Source organism: Ornithorhynchus anatinus, chromosome 8 (assembly GCF_004115215.2).
Source record: "Ornithorhynchus anatinus isolate Pmale09 chromosome 8, mOrnAna1.pri.v4, whole genome shotgun sequence".
NCBI classification, from domain to species: domain Eukaryota; kingdom Metazoa; phylum Chordata; class Mammalia; order Monotremata; family Ornithorhynchidae; genus Ornithorhynchus; species Ornithorhynchus anatinus.
The window spans coordinates 68,178,947-68,201,171 of NC_041735.1; the positions used below are offsets into that span (position 1 = coordinate 68,178,947).

Consider the following 22,225-nt stretch of genomic DNA (forward strand, 5'->3'; position numbering starts at 1 on the left):
CTTACGGTGTGCCCAGCGCTGTGCTGAGCGCTCGGGAGAGTAGAGTATCACAGAGTCGGTAGGCGTGTTCCGTGTCCTCAGAAGGATCGATCCCAGCACTCGACGTGGTCCCCGGCACGAAGCGGACCCTTAATAAATACCATCATTATTCTTGTTATTACAAGGTATCATCATCGCTAGAGTTCGCCCAAGCCCAGAGGAGCCTTTGAAGTCTGAGTTTCCAGCACCAAGCCAAGAAGCGGCCCTGAATCTCCAGATGGGAATTTATGAGCCAAAATCCTGCCACATTAAAGGCCGGCCTCAAGTCAGACTAAACTATCTCCAAGGAACCTGCTAGCACCGGCATCTGTCAGGAAAGACCACGGGATAAAGAGAGAGAGAGAGAGAGAGAGAGAGAGAGATCCACGCGACGCCATCGATCCATCGATCGGTCGATCGACACCTCTGATTCGAGGCAAGATCGCTGCTCTCTGCTTGGAGGGGGGGGTCAGGGCTGGGGCGATAATAATCAAAATAACAATAAGAAGAAGAAAAGTGTGATATTTGTTAAGAGTTTAGTATGTGCCGGGCCCCAGGGCCCACGGCAGACAAGGGGCGGGGGCGGGATTAGAACCCACGACCTTCTGACTCCCAGGCCTGGGCTCTCATAGTAATAACAATACGTAAACTCTTTGTGGGCAGAGAATGTGCTTCTTCTCTCTCTCTTGTATATATATACACACACACATATATATATACACACATACAAACACACACACACACACATACACACACATATACAGCATGGCTCAATGGAACGAGCACGGGCTTGGGAGTCAGAGGTCATGGGTTCCAATCCCGGCTCTGCCACTGGTCAGCTGTGTGACCGTGGGCTAGTCACTTCACTTCTCTGGGCCTCAGTGACCTCATCTGTAAAATGGGGATTAAGACTGTGCGCCTCACGTGGGACCACCCGATGACCCTGTATCTCCCCCAGAGCTTAGAACAGTGCTCTGCACATAGTAAGCGCTTAACAAATACCAACATTATTATATACACATATATATATACACTTATACACACACACACATATATATACATATATATACATATATATACACGTACACACACATATATATACACACACACACACATATACACACACACATATATATACATATATATACACGTACACACGTATATGCACATATATGCACACATATATATACATATATATGTATACACACACGTACATATATATATATATATACACACACACACATACATACATATGCATATATATATACACACACACACACATATATATCTCCAATTTGTAATCATTCACCCAACAGAGCAGTGAAACAATCAGTGAGAGATTATCCCATTAATCACCACCAAGCAAGCAGCCATAGATAACTAAACCAGTGCCAAGATTTGGAGAAAGCTCTCTGTCGGAAGAACGGCCCCGAATGTCTTAAAACTGCATGACAGTATACCCAGGTTCTCCTTCCCATTCTACTCTGCTTTGGGGGTTGCTATTATTAATCATAATAATAATAATAACTGTGGTATTCGGTAAAAGCTTACTATGTACCAGGCACCGTACTAAGCACTAGAGCAGATACTAGATCATCAGGTTGGACGTAGTCCCCGTCCCGCCTGGGGCTCGCAGTCTTCATCCCCATTTTCCAGATGAGGTCACTGAGGCCCAGAGAAGTGAAATTGATTCATTCAGTAGTATTTATTGAGTGCTTACTATGTGCAGAGCACTGTACTAAGCGCTCGGAATGTACAATTCGGCAACGGATAGAGACAATCCCTACCTAATGACTTGCCCAAGGTCACCCAGCAGACAAGTGGAGGAGCCGGGATTAGAACCCAGGTCCTTCTGACTCCCAGGCCTGTGCTCTGCCCATTAGGCTACTCTCCTTCTCTGCAGATACAAGGTATCCCCCATGGGCCTCCCTCTAAGAGGGAAAGACGGCAAGGATCTTCTCTCCATTTTACAGAAGAGGAAACGGAGGCCCAGAGAGAGGAAGTGACTCACCCAAGGTCACCCAGTTGGCCCAGGACAGAGCTGGAACTAGAACCCAGGTCTCTTGTCTCGCCGCCCAGGGCTCTTTCCCTCCGGACAACTCCCGGGACAGGTAAAACCAGAGCAAGCACACTAAGCGATCAATCAATCTATGGTAAGTATTAATAATAAGAATCGTGGCATTTGTTAAGCGCTTACCATGTGCCAGGCACTGTACTAAGCACTGGGGGGAAATACAAGCAAATCGTGTTGGACACAGTCCCTGTCCCTCGTGGGGCTCCCAGTCTTCGTCCCCATTTTCCAGATGAGGGAACTGAGGCCCAGAGAAGTCAAGCGACTCGCCCAAGGTCACGCAGCAGACGAGCGGCGGCACCGGCATTAAAACCCGGCTTCCTTCCGACTCCCAGCCCCGGCTCCATCCAGGGCGCCGTGCCGCTTCAATTTACTGAGCGCTTACTACGTGCGGAGCACTGTACTAAGCGCTTGGGAGAGCCCAGTACAACAGAACCGGAAGGACACGTTCCCCGTCCACGACGACGAGCTTCCAGCCTAGCGGGAAGGAGGGCCCATCCATTCAGTAATTCGATCGTATTTATTGAGCGCTTTCTGTGTGCAGAGCACTGTCCTAAGCGCTCGGAAAGAACAATTCGACAACGGATAGAGACGATCCCTGCCCGCAGCGGGATCACAACGGGAGGCGGAAGGGAGACTATTCTGACACCCAGAGCAGGGGAAGAAGGCGGGAAGTTGAAGAAAGGGGTCGTTATTAATCCAATTATAGATCAACCCCGGTCGTTCGATTTTCTCCAGCACGAGAGGTGGAGGAGGCGTTCACCGAGGAGGAGGGATCGATACCCTTCTGGAGGTAAGTGGCATAAATTATGTCCCAACATCTATCCACCACCGGAGTTTTACTGTGTGTGTTGTATACGGTGATTGCATTTTATAGATGGTCGTGGAGAGCTTCGGTCCTCATCGATTTCCATCATAAACTAAAAGGGGACAGGAAGAGAGCACGCCACTTTATACGCGGGGCTCGGCCAGTCGCGGCGGCCGAGGGAAAGGAAAATCTGGCCCGCCGAATGGGATCGGGACGCGCTCCCGGGCAAACAAAGGGGGATGTCGGACGGCTTCCGTTCCGAGCCCGGACGCGGTGAAAGACTCAGAGCGTCGGTGGGTGGGAAGGCCTGGAAGGCAGGGAAGCGGCGTGACCCAGCCGACAGAGCAGTCCGAAGGACCTGGGTTCTAATCCGGCCCCGCCCGCTGTATGGCCTTGGACGGGTGACTTCACTTCTCCGGGCCTCGGCTTCCCCGTCTGTACCACGGGGGTTCGGTACCTGTTCTCCCTCTTTCTTTTTGCTTTACGGTATTCGTTAGCGTGGCGTAGCGGATGGAATCCGGGCCTGGGAGTCAGAAGGGCCTGGGTTCTAATTCCGGCTCCGCGATGTGTCTGCTGTGTGACCTTGGGCAAGTCACTTTGCTTCTCTGGGCCTCAGTTACCTCATCTGCACAAAACGGGGATAAGAACGTGAGCCCCATGTGGGACAGGGGCTGTGTCTAACCTGTTTAACTTGTATCTGCCCCAGCGCTTAGAATGGTGCTTAGCATTATAGTAAGTGCTCATTATTCATTCATTCATTCAACAGTATTTATTGAGCGCTTACTATGTGCAGAGCACTGTACTAAGCGCTTAGAATGTACAAATCGGCCGCAGACAGAGACAGTCCCTGCCCATTGACGGGCTTACGGTCTCATGGGGGGAGACGGACGGACAAAAACAATAGCAATAAATAGAATCAAGGGGATGGACATCTCATTAACGAAATAAATAGGGTAATATTATTATTATTATTTTTAAGGACTTACAATGTTGAGATGCTTCTCATCTGTTCTCCCCAGCCTTACTTAGGCTGTGAGCCCACGTAGTACAGGCCTCTGTGTCCAAACTGACGATTTCTGTGTTCCCCCCAGTGTTTAGTAAAAGGCTTGGCACGTAGTAAGGGCTTAACAAATGCCAAAATTATCCTCGTCATTAGGCCGCTTTTTAAAAATGGTATTCGTTAAGTGCTTACTACGCCCCAGACACTCTTCTAAGCTCTGGGGTAGATACAAGATAATCAGGTTGAACACAGTCCCTGCCCCACACGGGGCTCACAGTCTCAATCTCCATTTTACAGACGAGGGCCAGAGAAGTGAAGCGAGCTGCCCAAGGTCACACAGCAGACAAGTGGCGGAGCCGGGATTAGAACGCAGGTCCTTCTGACTGCCAGGCCCGGGATCTCTCCACTAGGCCATGCTGCTTCTCATCGACCACCTCCTTTAGTCCCTCCCGATTCTAGAACCATCTGAAAGGCTTCGGCCTTCAGGCAACCCAGTAGACGGGGGGAGGAGGTGGCTGTTTACCCGTTTAATTTGTCTCTGGATCGATGGTGGAAATGAAATTGAGCGGGCGAGGGGTCTTGGGTCGGGGCGGTGGGTAGCTAACATTCGGAACTCTCCGAAGCCGCTTCTTTTCCGGCCCCGTGCTTCCGCCTCCCCTCATTCCTCCATGCCCTTCACAGCCAACAATTTGGGCAGGCTGGCGATGAGGAAGAACGCCTCTTTACCCTTTTCCAAGGCCAATTTTGCAATCCAGTCGGAAACGTGGGCCGGAAAGAGCCGAAGCCATCTGTCCGCGACTCAGAGAAGATGATCCGCAGGGTGCCGTGGCCAAAAGCGGGGAGAGCGATGGCTGGCGGGAGGCCAAGGTTGGTGAGTTTTACCGCCGAAGCAAACGGGGGGCGGGGACGAGAAGCCCCGTTGCTGACCGATCGATCAGGGGCAGGGACTGTACTGAACGCTTGCGGGGTGGAGGTGAGATGGGGCCACGAGGGAGAGATCACCCGGGTGCTCAAGCCCTGGCTCTGCCTGGACCCGACTAACGCGGGCGAAGGGGATGCGTGCACTGTGCCATGAGCTGAGGAGGAGGGGAGAGAGAGGCAGAGAGACAGAGACAGAGCGAGAGAGAGACCGACAGAGATTTAGAGTCAGAAATTGAGGAGAAGCTTTGCTCTGTTGTGTTTCCGAACACAGTGCTTAGGGCACCTCCTCCCTGTGAAATGTTTATTGCTTCCCTGCAACCTTTTTAGAGCAAAAAGCAGTGACTCTTCCACTTCAGGTGTGAGCTTTTGCACTGGGAAGCGCTTAGTACAGTGCTTTGCACACCGTGTAAGCGCTCCGGCATGGCTTGGGAGTCAGAAGGTCAAAGTTTCCAATCCCGGATTTGCCACCTGTTTGCTGTGTGACCTTGGGTAAGTCACTTCATCTCTCTGGGCCTCAGTTCCCTCATCTGTAAAATAATAATAATAATGTTGGTATTTGTTAAGCGCTTACTATGTGCAGAGCACTGTTCTGTATCTGGGGGAGATACAAGGACATCAGGTTGTCCACGTGGGGCTCACAGTCTTCATCCCCATTTTCCAGATGAGGGAACTGAGGCCCAGAGAAGTGAAGTGACTCGCCCACAGTCACCCAGCTGACAAGTGGCAGAGCTAAGGATTCGAACCCACGACCTCCGACTCCCAAGCCCGGCCTCTTGCCACTGAGCCACGCTGCTTCTCAGTAAAATGGGGATGAAGAGTGTGAGCCCCCATGTGAGACAGGGACTGTATCCAACCTGATTAACTTTTACCTACCCCAGCACTTAGAACAGTGCTTGACACACAGTGAGCACTTAACAAATACCCTAATTATTATTACTATTATTACAACACTCTGCCCACAGCAAGTATCCAGCAAAAAGTTCTACATAAAGGAAGCAACCAGTACAGAGCTCCGCACACAGCAGGCATCCAGTATTCATTCATTCATTCAATCGTATTTCCTGAGTGCTTATTGTGTGCAGAGCACTGTACTAAGCGCTTGGGAGAGTACAATTGGGCAACAGATAGAGACAATCCCTGCCCAACGACGGGCTCGCGGTCTAGAAGGGGGAGACGGACAGCAAAGCAAAACAAGTAGACAGGTATCAATATCATCGAAGTAAAGAGTTCTACATACAGCAAGCGTCCTGTACAGAGTTCTACATACAGCAGGTGTCCAGTACAGTGTTCTAATAATAATAATAATGCTGGCATTTGTTAAGCGCTTACTATGTGCAGAGCACTGTTCTAAGCACTGGGGGAGATACAGGGTCATCAGACTGTCCCACGTGAGGCTCACAGTCTTCATCCCCATTTTGCAGATGAGGTCACTGGGGCACAGAGAAGTGAAATGACTCGCCCACGGTCACACAGCTGACAAGTGACAGAGTCGGCATTCGAACCCATGACCTCTGACTCCCAAGGCCGGGCTCTTTCCACTGAGCCACGCTACACAGCAAGCATCCAGTGCAGGGCTCTATACACGCCAGGCATCCAATACAGCGCTCTCCATTCGGTAGGCATCCAGTACAGCACTCTGCACACATCAGGTACCCAGGAGGTGTTCAATAAACATGCCATCGATGGAGAAATGTGAGCTGTGTCCCCACTGGTCCAGTAGAGTCCGGTTTACAAGCATTACTGGTACCTTCCATTCCCAGTTCCCCCGCCCACCCCACCCCGACCTGCCGGATTTAAGCAGCACGGCCTAGTGGAAAGAACACGGGTTTGGGCGTCCGAGGACCTGGGTTCTAATCCCGGCTCTGCCACTGGCCCGCTGTGTGACCTTGGGCAAGTCGCTTCACTTCTCCGGGCCTCGGTTACCTCGTCTGGAAAATGGGGGTTCGATTCTTGCTCCCCTCCCTGTCCCAACTGTGAGCTTCATGGGGGGCCAGGGACAGTGTGTGATCTGATTCCCTGGCATCTAGCCCAGGGCTTAGTACGGTGCTTGGTACATAGTAGATGCCTGACGAATACCACGGTGCTACTTAGTACAGTGCTCGGCATATTGAAAGCCCTTAACGAAGACCACAGTGACGGTTATCATGTCCATTTATCCCATTCATCCCTCCAGTATTCACAGAAAGACCGCGGTCCAGTGGCTAGAGCCCAGGTCTGGGAGTCAGAAGGCCCTGGGTTCTAATCCCGGCTCCACCACTCGTCTGCTGGGTGACCTTGGGCAAGTCACTTCACTCCTCCAGACCTCGGTTCCCTCATCTGTAAAACGGAGAGTGTGTGCCCCATGTGGGACAGGGACTGTGCGCAACCCGATTTCTTGTATTCCCTCCATCCCCCGCCGACGCTTAGTACAGTGCCCGGCACACAGTAAGCACCTTACTGATACGATTATTACCGGGAGACTACAATAGAACAAGAAACAGACACGCTCCCTGCCCGCGACGAGCTTACGGTCCAGAGGGACGAAGAGGGGTAAACTCCCTGAGAGGAAAGGAACAGGTGTTTCCCTCCTAATGTAGTCCTCCCCCTGTTTAGCACTCAGTCGGAGTCCAATAAATTGCCACTGATTGTGTAATAGACTGCATCTCCCTAAAGCCAAAGGCGGCCTCCAGCAGGAGAAAACTCGCCAAGCCCAAACTTCGGAGTTTTCCCACCCCGCACTGGAGTTCACTGTGCAGCATCCCCAAAAAGCATATGGAATTCATCCAGACCTTTGATAAAAATTGGATTTTTTTTTTCCTCCTTTCTAGGAAAAATCTATCTAGTGTCAGGACTTGTTATGACAGATGCACCCTTATTTTGATCCACCCAAATTTCCAAAATGTCAACTACATGCAAATCTTCTCTTGGCCTTTTCGCCCTATAATTGATTCATTACTAAAAGTTCTTTTGACTTTCTGTATTCCGATTCTTTAAAAACACTTGCTCTGACCTCCTCAGCTGATAAGAACCCCCGGTTTGCCTTTTCTAACGTTACCCTTAAAGACTAGGGTACGGGGCGCATCCTTAATTAATAATAATAATGGTATTAATTAAGTCCTTATTACGTGCCAGGCACCGTACTAAGCGCTGGGGTGGATACAGGCAAACGGGGTTGGATAGAGTCCCTGTCCCACAGTGGGTTCGCAGTCTCAATCCCCATTTTTCAGATGAAGTAACTGAGGCCCGGAGAAGTAAGGTGACTTGCCCAAGGTCACACAGCAGACAGGTGGTGGAGCCGGGATTAGAATCCAGGTCCTTCTGACTCCCAAGCCCAGGCTCTACCCATTAGACCACGCTGCTTCTTTTATGGTTAGGAAGAAACAACTTTTTTTTCCCCAGGCTGGTTTTTCAGAGTGCCCTACATATAAACACTGAGGCGCAAAGGACTGTATTCATGAAACACTAAATGGTATTTACTGAGTGTTTACTGTGTACAGAGCACAGGACTAGGCACTTGGCACGCAATAAAATCGACAGACGTGTTCTCTTCCCACAAGGAGCTTGCAATCCATCACTCGGTGCTATTTACTGGGCACTTCATGTGTGCAGAGCACTGAACTAAGTGCTTGGCGGAGTCAAGGAGAAGCAGCCTGGTTTAGTGGACAGAACCCGAGCCTGGGAGTCAGAAGGTCGTGGGTTCTAATCCCGGCTCCGCGGCTCGTCTACCGTGTGATCTCGGACAAGTCGTTTCCCTTCTCTGGGCCTCAGTTCCCTCATCTGAAAAATGGGAATTAAGACCCATTAAGAGCCCCATGTGGGACGAGGACTGAGTCCAACCCGATTTGCCTGTAACCACCCCAGCGCTCAGGACAGTGCCTTGCACATAGAAAGCGCTTAAATACCATCGTTATCATTATTACAGGGACTGTGTCCAACGCAGTTGCCTTGTACCTACCCTAGCGCTCAGTACGGTGCCTGGAACATAGTAAGCGCTTAACAAATATAGGACAATCATCATTATCATCATCATTATTATTATGGAGCTACTGAAATGTTGGTATCTGTTAAGCGCTTACTCTGTGCCGAGCACTGTTCTAAGAGCCGGGGGAGATAGGGGGTCATCAGGTCGTCCCACGTGAGGCTCACAGTTAATCCCCCTTTTACAGATGAGGTCACCGAGGCCCAGAGAAGCGAAGTGACTCGCCCACAGTCACGCAGCTGACAAGTGGCAGAGCCGGGATTCGAACTCATGACCTCTGACTCTGAATAATAATAATATTGGTATTTGTTAAGCGCTTACTATGCGCAGAGCACTGTTCTAAGCCCCGGGGTGGATACAGGGCAATCAGGCTGTCCCACGTGAGGCTCACAGTTAATCCCCATTTTATCGATGAGATAACTGAGGCCCAGAGAAGTGAAGTGACTCGCCCACAGTCCCGCAGCTGACAAGTGGCTGAGCGGGGATTCGAACCCACGTCCTCTGACTCCCGAGCTCGTTCCACTGAGCCACGCGGCTTCCCGCTGCTGCTTCTGCCAACTGCTAGATGGCTCTGATCGTCTAGTTCATTCATGCCATCGTATTTATCGAGCGCTTACCGTGTGCTAAGAGCTGTACTAAGCCCTATAACAGCAAAGAGACATTCCCTGCCCACAAGGACTTTACGATCTAGAGCTGAGTTTGCTTTCTCCAAACCGGGGGGCCGAGAGGGTATACTGCGAACCCCGGCTCAGAGCGGGCACGCAAGTTCCGCGTGCGGGCCAACCCGGGGGGGGGATTTCATCCGCCAGCTCCATCAGCGGCCCGCCGCTCTTCGGAGAATTAACGAAGCAAGTTAGAAAGTCAGCAAGCGGCCTGGCCGCGTCACGGCCTCCGCCCCATCTGTCTGCCAGATGTCCTGAAATCTCATTCCCCATTCCCCATGAGAATGGCTCATTCCCCATTCTCTCCGACGCAAGTCTAGGGGAGGATCTGACGATCGAGCCCAGTGAGTTTACCATCTCGAAGCTGGATTCGATACGGATGAGCTTTTGGTTTCGGGTGCTACCTGTGCGGCGCCCACGAAGTGCCGGGCCCTGTACTGAGCGCCGGGTAGACACAAATTTATCAGGGTGGACCCGGTCTCTGTCCCACGAGGGGCTCACCGTCTTAATCCCCATTTTCCAGATGAGGGAAATGAGGCCCAGAGAAGTGAAGTGACTTGCCCAAGGTCACACGGGAGACAGGAGGCGGGATTAGAACCCGGGTCCTTCTGGGTTCTACCCATCAGGCCATGAGGTTGGCCTGGTGCTTGGATAATAATGTTGGTATCTGTTAAGCGCTTACTATGTGCAGAGCACCGTTCTAAGCGCTGGGGTAGACACAGGGGAATCAGGTTGTCCCACGTGGGGCTCACAGTCTTCATCCCCATTTTACAGATGAGGGAACTGAGGCACAGAGAAGTGAAGTGACTCGCCCACGGTCACACGGCTGACAAGTGGCGGAGCAGGGATTCGAACCCATGACCTCTGACTCCGAAGCCCCTGCTCTTTCCACCGAGCCACGCCGCTTCTCCAACAGTCGTCCGCGGCGTTTGCACGTGAGAAGAGGAATGGAGGAGCTCTGAACAGAAGAGTCCAGTGTTGGGTAGGGATCGTCTCTATCTGTTGCCGAACTGTACTTTCCAAGCGCTTAGTACAGCGCTCTGCGCACAGTAAGTGCTCAATAAATACGACCGAAGGACTGAAATGACATAATAATCAATTCGCTAGTGGTGAACTGATTATCAAGTCAGTCAGTCGTATTTATTGAGCGCGGAGCACTGTATTAAGCACTTGGGAGAGGACAGTCTAAGAATAAACGGACACATTTCCTGCCCACAAGGTGCTTACGGCCCAGAGGGTGGGGAGAGACGTGAATAGAAATAAATAAAATGACCGATGTGGACGGAAGTGGTGTGGGGCTGAGGTGGGGATGAATAAAAGGAGCGAGTCAGGGTGATGCAGAAGGAAGTGGGAAAAGAGGAAAGAGGGCGCAGTCAATAATAAATAGTAATAAAGATGACAGGTGTCTGTCATATTGTGTTATATTGTACTCTTCCAAGCTCTTAGGACAGTGCTCTGCACGCAGTAAGTGCTCAATAAATACCACTGACTGACTGGTATTTAGTGAGTGCCTTCTAGGGATGAGAAGCAGCAAGGGAGCCCGGCACTGGGCAGGGCTTGTCTCCATCTGTTGCCAAACTGTCCCTTCCAAGCACTTAGTACAGTGCTCTGCACATAGTAAGTGTTCAATAAATACTACTGAATGAATGAATGAATACGAATGAATGAATGACTGGCGTGGTGGATAGAACCCGGGCCCGGGACTCAGAAGGTCACGGGTTCTAATTCCTGGTCTGCCACTTGTCTGCTGTGTGACCTTGGATGAGTCACTTCCTTCTCTGGGCCTCAGTTCCCTCATCTGTAAAATGGGGATTGAGACTGCGAGCCCCATGGGGGACAGGGACTGTGTCCAACCCGATTTGCTTGTATCTACCCCAGCGCTTAGTACAGTGCTTGGCACATAGCAAGAACTTAACGAATAGCACAGTTATCATTATTATTATCATAGGACCCTGCATATAGCCCTAGAGAGAGATCACTACACTAGAATCTCTGCCCTTGAGCCCCTCAAGCAACAGAGACCCCCGGCTAATTCCCACCTTTGTATTCCCGCCCAGTGCTTAGCACAGTATACTGATCACAATAGTCACTTTCCTACCTTTTTCTTTTGTTAAGCGTTCACTACACGCCAGGCACTTGACTAAGCACTAGGGTAGATATAAGGTTGGACGCGGTCCCTGTCCCACACGGGGCTTACAGTCTTAATCCCCATTTTACGGTGGCGGGAACTGAGGCCCAGAGAATAATAATAATCATGGCATTTGTTAAGTGCTTACTATGTGCCAAACACTGTTCTAAGTGCTGGGGGAGATGCAAGGTAATCGGGTTGGACACAGTCCCTGAAAGTGCAGGTTTATCCCAGAGATAGAAGGTGTCTGTCGGCCACGTCTTGAACTCTAGACTGGAATAATAATCATAATGGTGGTATTTGTTCAGCGCTTACTATGCGCCAAGCACTGTTCTAAGTGCTGGGGGGGATACAAGGTGATCAGGCTGTCCCCCGTGGGGCTCACGGTTTTAATCCCCATTTTCCGGATGAGGTCACTGAGGCACCCAGAAGTGAAGTGACTGGCCCAAGGTCACACAGCTGACAAGCGGCGGAGCCGGGATTAGAACCCGTGACCTCTGACCCCCAAGCCCGCGCTCTTTCCACTGAGCCACGCTGCTTCTCTAACCCCCAGCTCTGAATTCCCTCCGCTCCTCCACTCACCCGAGCGGGCCACGGAGCGCTGTCGGTGAACACCCGCCCAGCAGGTCGACCTCATCCATTTCAGGTCGATAATTATAACCGCGGTACGTGTTCGGCGCTTACTAAGTGCCAAGCACTGGACTAAACGCTAGGGCGGGACACGGTCCCTGTCCCACCTGGTGTTCACAGTCTTAATCTCCACTTGCTAGGTGAGGGAACTGAGGCCCAGAGAAGCAAAGTGACTCGCCCAAGGGCTCCCAGCAGACAAATGGAGGAGCCGGGATTAGAACCCAGGACCTTCTGGCTCCCAGGCCCGGGCTCTAGCCACCAGACTGCTTCTCTGAAGCAGCGTGGCTGAGTGGAAAGAGCCCGGGCTTAGGAGTCAGAGGTCCTGGGTTCTAATCCCGGCTCTGCCACTTGTCAGCTGTGTGACTATGGGCGAGTCACTTCACTTCTCTGTGCCTCAGTTACCTCATCTGTTAAGAGGGGGATGAAGACTGAGAGCCTCACGGGGGACAACCTGATCCCCCTGTATCTCCCCCAGCGCTTAGAACAGTGCTCTGCACATAGTAAGCACTTAAATTCCAACATTATTATTATCATGAACTTCAAACCAGCCAGAGAAAGTTCGGTTGGTGACATCCAAAATACCAGTGAATAATCATTGTGGGACTTGTTAAGCACTTACTACGTGCAGGCACTGTACTAAGCGCCGGGATGGATACAAGCAAATCGGGTTGGACACAGACTCTGTCCCACGTGGGGTTCACGGTCTTAATCCCCATTTAACAGTTGAGGTCACTGAGGCACAGAGGAGGCAAGCGCCTTGACCAAGGTCTGCCAGCAGACAAGCGGCAGAGCCAGGATTAGAACCCAGGGCCTCCCGTCTCCCAGGCCCGGGCTCGAGCCACTAAGCCACACCGCCCTTTGCCACCGGACAGGGAAGAAGAGGGGGCGGGAGGAGGGGTGGGGAAACCGAGGAAGCGGCTGTCGCCCCGATAAGACCTCTGTTTTCCCGAACCATTCATTCAATAGTATTTATTGAGCGCTTACTGTGTGCGGAGCACCGGACTAAGCGCTTGGAATGGACAAATCGGTAACAGATAGAGACGGTCCCTGCCCTTTGACGGGCTCACGGTCTGATCGGGGGGAGAGGGACACACAAGGACGAGGGCAACAAATAGAATCAACCACACAAATCTATTCCACACATTTTATCCCACGCTGCGTAAGCACCAGCTTGGGCAGGACCTAAGGACCCAACACCTTCTGGTTAATGCCAGAGAGCTGGTTCATTCAATCGTATTTATTGAGCGCTTACTTTGTGCAGAGCACTATACTAAGCACTTGGGAGAGTATGACATGACAACAAACAGGCACATTCCCGCCCATAGCGAGCTCAAGAAAATTCCACCTCCAGATCACCCCCTCTGGAAAACCACTTCCTCTCCTCGCTCACTGGTAATAATCATAATAATAATGAGAACATGATGGCATATAATAATAATAGTATTTGTTAAGCACTTACTATGTGCCAGTCACTGTTCTAAGCACAAGGTCATCAGGTTGACCCGCGTGAGGCTCACAGTTTTCATCTCCATTTTACAGCCGAGATAACCGAGGCACAGAGAAGCCAAGTGACTCGCCTGAAGTCACCCAGCTCATAAGTGGCGGAGCCGGGATTCGAACCCACGACCTCGGACTCCCAGGCCCGGGCTGTAGCCACTAAGCCACGCGGCGACTCCGAGGAACCGCAAACCAGCCCGAGAAAGTTCAGCCGGTGGCGTCCATCCAAGCCCTCTGTCACCGGGAGTATGGCTGTCCGGCTCTGGGGAAGGACAGAGGTGGGGAAACTGAGGGAGCAGCTGTCACTCCGATGAGGCCTCTGTTTCCCCGCACCTCAGAAATCTATTCCACACATTTTATCCCACGCTGAGCAAACACCAGCTGGGCCAAGACCTGAGGGCCCGACACCCTCCGTTCGATTCCAGAGAGCTGGCTCACTGCCTCCAGACAAATCCGCCTCCAGAACACCCACTCTGGAAAACCGCTCCCTCGCCTCGCTCGCTGCTACTGAAAACACCACGGCTCCGCAAAATATTTAGGGTTTATTTTGCCCTCGCGCCGAGGTAGAGGAGCTACCGTCCCCCTCCTCCAACTTTAGCGTGGAAAACAGGGCCCAGAGAGGTGGAGTGACCGGCCTGAGGACACGCAGCATGCCGGTGACGGGGCTGAGATTAGAACCCGGGGCTGGGGGCCACGAGGTCCACCATCTGAGCAGCCAGGGGTGGGCCAAAGGCCCACACCTACTGCGGAGAGAAGCCTCAGTGACTCGATGCGGTTGGGCCTTGAAGATCTTAGGAACGAGATGATCGGGTTGGACGCGGTCCCGGTCTCGAGTCGGAGTCACAGTCTCTAAGGGGGAGGGGCGACAGGTATTTAATCCCCATTTTACAGGTGAGGAAACTGAGGCACAGGAAAGTTAAGCCACCTGACTAAGGTCTCATAGCTGGGATTAGAACCCAAGTCTCCTGATCCCCCCCCCCCCGCCCAGTTATTCCAGAGAGCAGCGGCGGGCCGCAAATTCATTCATTCAATTGTATTTATTGAGCGCTTACGGTGTGCAGAGCACCGTACTAAGCGCTTGGAGAGTACAATTTGGCAACAGAGACCATCCCTACCCAACGACGGGCTCACAGTCTAGACGGTAACGCTGGAGCTCTCTTAGAGTGTGATGCATTCAATCGTATTTACCGAGTGCTTCCCTTGCGCAGAGCACTGTACTAAGCGCTTGGGAGAGGACGCTATGACAATAAGCAGACACATTCCCTGGCCACAGTGAGCCGACAGTCTACAGGGGAAGACAGATAGTAATAGAAATGAATAAATGGGTCAGGGAATGTATCCAACCTGGCTATCTGTTATCTACAGAGAAGCAGCGTGGCTCAGTGGCAAGAGCCCGCGCTTGAGAGTCAGAGGTCATGGGTTCGAACCCCGACTCTGCCACCTGTCAGCTTTGTGACTGTGGGCAAGTCACTTCACTTCTCTGGGCCTCAGTTCCCTCATCTGGAAAATGGGGGTGAAGACTGTGAGCCCCATGTGGGACAATCTGCACATAGTAAGCGCTTCATTACCAACATATCATTATTATTATATCTGGAGGGGAAGGAGTTCCAGGATAGGGGAAGGATGTGGGAAAGCGGTCGGCGGCGGGATAAACGAAATCAGGGCCCGGTGAGAAAGCTGGCGCTGGAGAAGCGGAGTTTGCGGGCTCGGCTGGAGTAGGAGAGCAGCCAGGCGAGGTAATAATGTTGGTATTTGGTAAGCGCTCACTATGTGCCGAGCACTGTTCTAAGCGCTGGGGTAGACACAGGGTCATCAGGTTGTCCCACGTGAGGCTCACAGTTAATCCCCATTTTACAGAGGAGGGAACTGAGGCCCAGAGCAGTGAAGCGACTCGCCCACAGTCACACAGCTGACAAGTGGCCGAGCCGGGATTCGAACTCGTGACCTCTGACTCCCAAGCCCGGGCTCTTTCCACTGAGCCATGCTGCTTCGTGATTAAAAGCTTTAAAGCCAATAATAAGGAGTTTCTGTTTGATGCAGAGGTGGACGGGCCACCACTAAAGGTTCTCGAGGAATGGGGAGACACGGGATGAACCTATTTTAAATAATAATAATAATTGTTGTACTTGTTAAGCGCTCGCTGTGTGCCAGGCCCTGTACGAAGCGCTGGGGTGGATACAAGCAAATGATCGGAGAAGCAGATCGGACTAGGCCTGGGCTTGGGAGTCAGAGGCCGTCGGGTATAATTCCCGCTCTGCCGTGCGATAATGATGGTTTCTGACTAGCGCTTTCTCCGGGCCAAGCGCTGTACGAAAAGCTGGGGTGGATCCAAGCCAGGTGGGTCGGACACAGTCCCTTTTCAACCTGAGTCTCACGGCCTCGATTTCCCTTTTCCAGATGAGGGAACTGAGGCCCAGAGAAGTGAAGTTACTCACCCAAGGTCAGGGCAGACGAGCGGCAGAGCCAGGTTTAGAACCCATGACCGCGTCCGCCGGATGACCTTGGGCGAGTCCTCTGTGAGTCCTCTGTGCCTCAGTTCCCTCATCTGTAAAAGGGGGGTGAAGCGTGTGAGCCTCATGTGGGACGGGGCCTGTCTCCACCCTGATTGCTTGGTACCTTCCCCGGCGCTTAGAACAGCGCTTCGCACACAGTTAAGCGCTTAACAAATACGACAACTGCTATTATCCGTGCGAGAGAGCGCAGTATGGAGTGGAGTGAGGCAAGGAGGGCAGTGAAGAGGCTGATGTGGAAGTCAAAATCCCCTCAAAAATGTGGGTGACCCCCCAAGGGGGGAGAAGCTGGACAAGGCGGGCGGTCAGCTTTGCCGAGGCCGGCTACCTTTCGGAAATCTCCACGTTTCCCCGGCTGAGCTCATCCCGGGAAACAACTGCAGCTAGCGGTGACTAAACCGAGAAGGCAGAAGCTCGTGTCGATTACCCTGCTCAGTGAAGAGGCAAATATTCTCCTTGTAATCACGGTTTTTAGAGGAGGGGGCCAGGAAGGGCATCTCTCCCCCGCCACCCCCGTTCTAAAACGAGAAACCGGAAAACGTCGGGTCGTAGTCTTCCGCCCGGAGAGGGTTTTAGTGCCGGTGGCAAGGGCACGGGCTCGGGGGTCAGAGGACGTGGGTTCTAATCCCGGTTCCGCCGCCTGTCGGCTGTGTGACCTTGGGTGAGTCACTTGCTTCTCCGGGCCTCAGTTACCTCATCTGGAATACGGGGAATGTGACCTTGGACAAGTCACCTTGTCACCAAGTCAAAATGGGGAGGAAGACTGTGAGCCCCATGTGGGACAGGGACTGGGTCCGACTCGATTACCTTGTCTCTATCGCAGCGCTCAGAACAGTGCTTGGCACGTGGTAAGTGCTTAACAAATGCCATAATAATCATTATTATTATTAGTGGCCAGGCTGGGCTACGCGGTAGCCAGGAAACCAGTCGACACCGCCGTCTACGGAGGATGGGTATCGCGGGCCTCTTTTTTTTTTTATGGTATTTGTTAAACGCTTACTATGTGCCGGGCACTGTACTAAGCTCTGGGGTAGATACAAGCTGATCGGGTTGGTCACGGTCTCTGTCCCACGTGGGGCTCACAGTCTTCATCTCCATTTTGCAGGTGAGGGAACTGAGGCATGGAGAAGTGAAGTGACTTGCCCAAGATCACCCAGTAATAATAATAATTATGGTACTCATTGAGCACTTACTACGTGCCCAGCACTGTTCTAAACTCTGGGGTAGAGACCCGTTAATCAGGTTGGACACAGTCCCTGTCCCACATGGGGCTCACACGCTTAATCCCCACTTTACAAGTGAGGTAACTGAGGCCCAGAGAAGTTATGTAATAATAATAATAATAATTAATGTATTTATTAAGCATTTACTATGTGCCAGGCACTGTACTAAGTGCTGGGGTGGATATAAGCAAATCGGGTTAGGCGCAGTCCCTGTCCCACATGGGGCTCACAGTCTTAATCCCCATTTTACAGAAGAGGTAACCGAGGCCCAGAGAAATTAAGTGACTTGCCCAAAGTCACAGCTGACAAGCAGCGGAGCCGGGATTAGAACCCATGACTTCTGACTCCCAAGCCCGGGCTCTTTTCCACTGAGCCACACTGCTAATCGGGGTGAGGCAGCCAGGGAAAGAGGTCCTAATAACAATAACAATAATGGTGGTATTTGTTAAACTCTTACTATGTGCAAAGCACTGTTCTAAGCCTGGGGGGATACAAGGTGATCAGGTGGTCCCATGTGAGGCTCATAGTTTTAATCCCCATTTTATAGATGAGGGAACTGAGGCACAGAGAAGTAAAGTGACTTGCCCAAAGTCACACAGACTTGCCCAAAGTCACACAGCTGGGATTAGAACCCATGACCTCGGACTCCCAAACCCGGGCTCTTTCCACTGAGCCACGCTTGTGCCGTGTTATATAGCCATCAATCGCTTCAAGGGGAAATCCAGTAAGATTGCGGAGTCTGAGGATCAAAAAGAGACGGCAGAAGGGAATAATAATGATGACCGTGGCATTTGTTAAGAGCTTACTATGAACCCAGGTCCTGTTCTAAGCGCTGGGATGGAAACAAGCAAATAAGATTGGACCCAGGCCCTGCCCCACATTGGGTTCACAGTTTTCCTCCCCATTTTCCAGATGGGGTAACTGAGGCCCAGAGAAGTGAAGTGACTTGCCCAAGGTCACCCACCAGACAAGTGGCGGAGGCGGGATTAGAACCCAGGTCCTTCTGACTCCCAGGCCCTCTCCATTAGGCCACGCTGCTTCAAGTCTCAGGATTTGAAAGTCTCTCTCTCCATTCATTCAATAGTATTTATTGAGCGCTTACTATGTGCAGAGCACTGTACTAAGCGCTTGGAATGAACAAGTCGGCAAAAAATGCCCGTAGTCTTCATACACAGACTCCAATATCTTTCCAGAGCAAATTCTCCCCAGAACCGTCCCTCCAAGCCCGAAGACGCATTTTGGAAAGTTTAACGGTGGTTCCGCCCAGATATAACCTCCAATGAAGTGGCTTCATTTTCATTCCTCCTTTCCCGAACCAGGAATGAGGCACAAAAACAAAAATAATCGGCCCATAACGGCCCCGGCCACATTTACTAGCCCGGAACGGGACCCCCGCTGGAGAGGACGGCGGTCGGGAGCCCTCGGAATTCTTGCGGGGAAGACGGCTCTTCGACCTTCGTCTCGACATTCTCGCAGAGCCGTTGTATTTACATTTTGAAATCCTGTAAAGGTGAAAGATGACACGCTTCATCTTCCTGCCCGGAGGCAAAACTGAACCCTCTCAAGGTCAAGTGAAGGATGCGGCAGCCAGGAAGCCGGGCCATCTCCAGCCCCGGCTCCCGAAGAGCCGGGAGACTCTCTCTCTCTCCCTTAGTAATAATAACAGTAATAACTGTGGTATTTGTTAAGCATTTACTATGTGCCAGGCACTGTAGTAAGCACTGGGGGGGATACAAGCAAATCAGGTTGGACACCGTCCCTGACCCACGTGAGGCTCACAGGCTCCAAAATCCCCATTTTACAGATGAGAGACCTGAGGCATGAGCTATGAAGTGACTCGCCCAAGGTCACCCATCAGACGAATGACAGAGCCGGGATTAGAACCCATAACCTTGACTCCCAGACCTGTGCTCTATTCATTAAAACCACGCTGCTTATCTTAATAATGACATTAATAATAATAATAATGGCATTTGTTAACGCTTACTATGTATCAAGCACCGTTCTAAGCGCTGGAGTAGGTGATAATCACTGTGGTACTCATTGAGTGCTTACTATGTGCCAAGCACTGCTCTAAGCGCTGGGGTAGATACAAGTTAATCAGGTTGGATCCAGTCCTTGTCCCACATGGGGCTCTCCCACTCTTAATCCCATTTTCCAGAGGAGGGAACTGAGGCCCAGAGAAGTGAAGTGACTCTCCCGAGGTCACACAGCGGACGAATGGCACAGCCAGCATTAGAACCCAGGTCCTTCTGACTCCCAGGCCCGGGCTCTAGCCAGTAGGCGACACTGCTCCTCTGAGCAAAAAGAGAATCCCAGGGCCTCGAGGGCCAGATCGGAGGCAAGTACACGGCGATTTCAACGACCGAGAAGACGGCGGTGGAGGCCGGTGCCTGTGGAAAGCTAGTCGGGGTCTGTCTATCCCTCTGAGGCCCGGATGAAGTGAAAGAGAGACATTTTTCGAATCTTCGATGTTCCCGACCGACTCGGGTTAAGGGAAGCTCGTTCTGTGGTCAGTGCCCACAACCATCTCCCAGACACCACTTTGAACAGTGAAACCTCCCGCTCCGCCTAAACAGGTGGATGCGGAAGAACGATCCCCAGCTGATAGTAATGATGGCATTTCATTCGTTCAGCCGGTCGTATTTACTGAGCGCTTACTATGTGCAGAGCGCCGGACTAAGCGCTTGGAATGGACAGTACGGCAGAGATAGAGACCATCCCTGCCCGACGACGGGCTCACAGTCTAAACGGGGGAGACGGACAACAAAACAAAACAAACAGTCTGGCGTCAGTATCATCAAGATAAATAGAATAATGATAATAATAACGTTGGTATTCGTTAAGCGCTTACTACGTGCAGAGCATTGTTCTAAGCGCTGGGGGAGATGCAGGGTCATCAGGTCGCCCCACGTGAGGCTCACAGTTAATCCCCATTTTCCAGATGAGGGAACTGAGGCCCAGAGAAGTGAAGTGACTCGCCCACCGTCACACAGCTGACAAGTGGCAGATCCGGGAGTTGAACCCATGACCTCTGACTCCCAAGCCCGGGCTTTGTCCACTGAGCCATGCTGCTTCTCTAATTATACACATCATTGACAAAATAAATAGAGCGATAAATAACATATAATTTGTTAAGCACTTACGAGGTGCCAGGCACTGTACTGAGCGCTGGGGTAGAAACAAGCAAAACGGGATGGACACAGTCCTTGTCCCACGTGAGACTCACAGTCGCCATCCCCAGAGCTTAGAACAGTGCTCGGCACATAGTAAGCGCTTAACAGATACCAACGTTATTATTTTATTTTAATAACAATGGTATCTGTTAAGCGCCTACTATGTGCCGAGCACTGTTCTAAGCACTGGGGGAGAAACAACGCTGGCAGCTTGTCCCAATTGGGGCTCACAGTCTTCATCCCCATTTTACAGATGAGGGAACTGAGACACAGAGAAGTTAAGGGATGTGCCCCAAGTCACACAGCTGAGAAATGGTGGAGCCAGGACGAGAAACCACGACCTCCGACTCCCAGACCCGGGCTCCGTCCACTAAGCCACGCTGCTTCTCATTTTACAGCTGAGGTAAGTGAGGCCCAGAGAAGTGAAGTGACTTGCCCAAAGCCACACAGCAGAAAAATGGCGGAGTCCGGATTAGAACCCATGACCTTCTAACTCCCAGGCCTGTGCACTACAACATGCTGCCTTTTAAAGATGGGTGAGACAGACAAGCTGAACTCAGTGAAGGGGCAGAGGTTCCAATCCAATAGAAAAGAAAATGAAATGTGACATAAAAATTTATCATTTAAAGGCAGAGTGGAATATGCCCACAGTGGCAGGATGACCTAGTGCAAAGAGCCTGAGACTGGGAGTCGAATTCTAGTCCTGCCTCCGCCACTGGTCCGCTGTGAGACCAAGGTCACTTCACCTCGCTGAGCCTCAGTTTCCTCATCCCTCCTCTTAGATAGTGAGACAGAGACGGGATCCGATCTGATTATCTTGCACCTCATTCTCCGTCTCTTTCGCGGGCTCCTCCTCTGCCTCCCACCCCCTAACTGGGGGGGGGGGGTCCCTCAGGGTTCAGTTCTGGGGCCCCTCCTCTTCTCGATCTACACCCTCTCCCTTGGAAAACTCACTCGCTCCCATGGCTTCAACGACCACCTCTTTGCAGAGGACACTCATTCATTCGATAGCATTTATTGAGCGCTTACTATGCGCAGAGCACTGGACTAAGCGCTCGGAATGGACAAGTCGGCAACAGATAGAGACAATCCCTGCCCAGTGACGGGCTTACGGTCAAAACTCCATCTCCAGCCCTGATCTCTCTCTGCCATCTCGCATCTCCTCCTGCCTTCCAAATATCTCTACTTGGTTGTCCCGCCGTCACCTCGAACCTAACCTGTCTAAAATAGAACTCCTCATCTTCCCACCCAAACTCTGTCCTCCCCCTGACTTTTCCATCCCTGTAGACGGCACTATCATCCTCCCTGTCTCCCAAGCTCTTAACTTTGCCATTATCCTCCACTCATCTTTCTTATTCGACCCACATATTCAATCCATCACAAATCCTGTCGGCCCCACCTCCACGACGTTGCTAAAATCACCCCCCGTCCTCTCCATTCGAATCTCTACGCCCTTAATCCAAACACTTATCCTATCCCGCCTCGATTACTGCTTCAGCCTCCTTGCTGACCCCCCAGCCTTCTGTCTCTCCCTACTTCGGTCCATACTTCGCTATGCAGCCGGATCATTTCTCTCAAAAAATGTTCAGTCGGTGTTTCCCCCCTCCTCAAGAACCTCCATTG

At 51.6% G+C, this 22,225-nt stretch overlaps 1 protein-coding gene across 1 annotated transcript in view; it reads right to left on the bottom strand.

The window, feature by feature from the left end:
* Nucleotides 1-22,225, bottom strand: part of NXPH1 (neurexophilin 1) — a 168,115-nt gene that overhangs the window by 124,942 nt on the left and 20,948 nt on the right.